Genomic DNA, 2,355 nt, shown 5'->3' with positions numbered 1-2,355 from the left:
ATAATATTTTAAGATAATGCAAGTGATTCCAATAGGGTGATATGAATGTTGTTTTTTCCAGGTAGCCCTTTTATGACTGCTTGTTGGCTTTAATTCATTCATTAATATTAATACACAGAATTACCCTTAGTTTTCATTCTCATTTCTTCCTTTAGTGCTACTTTTACATCATTTTGTCCTGTTTCACTTTAAACAGTTTAGCCTATTATTGCCATAACAGCCACAAAGCTAAACCTTGAACCCATAAGCAAACAGTTGAAACAGCACATAACAATATCAGTAAATACAGCACATCATTTGTGCAGGAAATCAAACAAACTTAAAAATCTATCAGTTCCAACTTCTCTGAATGCTTTCGTTATTTGTCTGTATGATATATTCAAATATTTCTCTCACAACCAGGAAAATGCTCGCTTAGGCTACTACTCCAGTCTCTTTAAATAAAAACAAATTACAATATAGAAACCTGAACAAAAATACCAACCAGCGATGGCAAAAATATATTAAAAGTAAAATTGATTTACCTGTTGAGTCAATGATCAGTCGAAAGATGGTAGAAAACCTGCATAAGCACCTGTGCAAACATTTACTGTAAATGGTACGCACTTGCTCTACCTGTACTACAGGTTTCTTTTGGTTTCCCTCTCCCTGCTTGTTTCCTCTCTCTGTTATTGCCCTCCTGTATCCAAGCTTTGCTCCTCCCAGCCTGGAAACAACCCATCACCACTCCCAGTTGACTTAGTTGGTATTGTTTTGATTGGGACTACTTAAAATGAAACATTAAAATCTGTCTCCCCTGTGTTCTCTCCAGTTGCTTACAGCATGATTGTTTCCAGCTGTGCACTCTGGTCTTGCTGCTAACTAGTTCCATACACCTGGAGCTGGCCAGTCATCATCTTTCAGATCTGCTGCTGTTGTTGTGTTCTGTGAGAACTAAAACAATAGAGGTAGTGGTGGGAGATTGAGGACTTTCGGTATAGTTTGTGCGTGCCTTGTGTATTGCTTCACTCACTTAGTTCACTTTATATCTAAAACCACGTGACGGCTTTCTCATTTCAGTACATTCTCAATTGCTCTAAACAAAGTTTTTCATTGTGTTCTGTACTTTCAGGGAATATACTGCGCCAAACTCCCTTTAAGAAACATGCCATTTAAACAATGCCTTTCACGTCCATAAAACAACACACCTAACCTGGTAAAGAGACAACACAAGCTCAAATGTGTCATTAGTCGACTGTCAATTCGTCATCAATATAATCAATAAACATCAACTTTTTGACAATTTTTGTCGCCTCAACTCTCCACAGCCTCCGTTGTAAGTGATGTGTAGGTTATGAGAGGCCAATAAATGCTGACTAGTGGATTAAATATATGCTGAGTTGTGTATGTGTCGGTATCTGAGGAGGTGTTTTGTCTGCTACCATAGCAACTACCAGTATAAAGGGGAAGTGTCTTTAAGGGATGTGGTTACTAACTTGTTCATGAGGTCTAGTTTTGTTATATTGTTCTACTTTGTTTGGCACAACCACCTTTATCCCATCCTCCCTCTGCTTGTATTAAATTGTGAATAAATCACTTTGTCACTTCTGCTTTGACCCTGCAAGTTCTTTTTTAAGTTTTTAAAAGTGATGTAACATTGCCAATAAAACACACTGAACTGAGAGAGGGAGCTGCTTCTAAGTGCCTCTGGCTACTGATTGTGAGACATTGGTGAATGCTCTGAATAATAAATGTAAAAAAACACTGCGCTGTGATGACAGGTTTGGTTTAGGCAACCAGGTGTTCAATGTGCTCCAGCGGATAGAAGACATCAGTTCAGTCCTCATTAATAAAGGGGAAGCTGCCATTTCAGTGACAAAAGACAGGAGAAAATATTTAAATTGTCTAAAGATAAAAAAAATAACTAACCAGTGATCTCAAGATAACGCCAATAAAGATGTTTGTGGCCTCTAAATGCTTCTGTCAGTGTTTTTTTTTTTTTTAAATGTTAAAGCTGCAGTAGGTAGTAGGTTTATGGGCATATTTGCTATATCCTGACAGTCCTACATGAGACCGCCGTTTATTAAGACTCCACCGGGCCTGAGCGAAAACAACCAATCAGAGCAGAGAAAGATACAAAGACGCTTTGGGTCGAAGACAAAGCGTCTTTGTATCTTTCTTGACAAAAAGTAATTTTTATGAAAGTGACCTCCTGCAGCTTTAATCCATGTGTGGAGGGGATCTTTAAGTTGGTACGTTGTTAGAACAAGAAGATGGAGAGATCAGGTCTCAGGGTGGGGAAACCGAGAGACGCTGAGCGCACATTTAAACGCACCGTCATCCCTGATGTCAGTTCGGGCAGCTGCTGGTGCTGGG

This window comes from Morone saxatilis, unplaced genomic scaffold, assembly GCF_004916995.1.
Source record: "Morone saxatilis isolate NCDOM2014 unplaced genomic scaffold, NCSU_SB_2.0 Contig9, whole genome shotgun sequence".
NCBI lineage: Eukaryota > Metazoa > Chordata > Actinopteri > Moronidae > Morone > Morone saxatilis.
The sequence above is the reverse complement of the archived record's forward strand: the minus strand, read 5'-3'. Positions refer to the sequence as shown.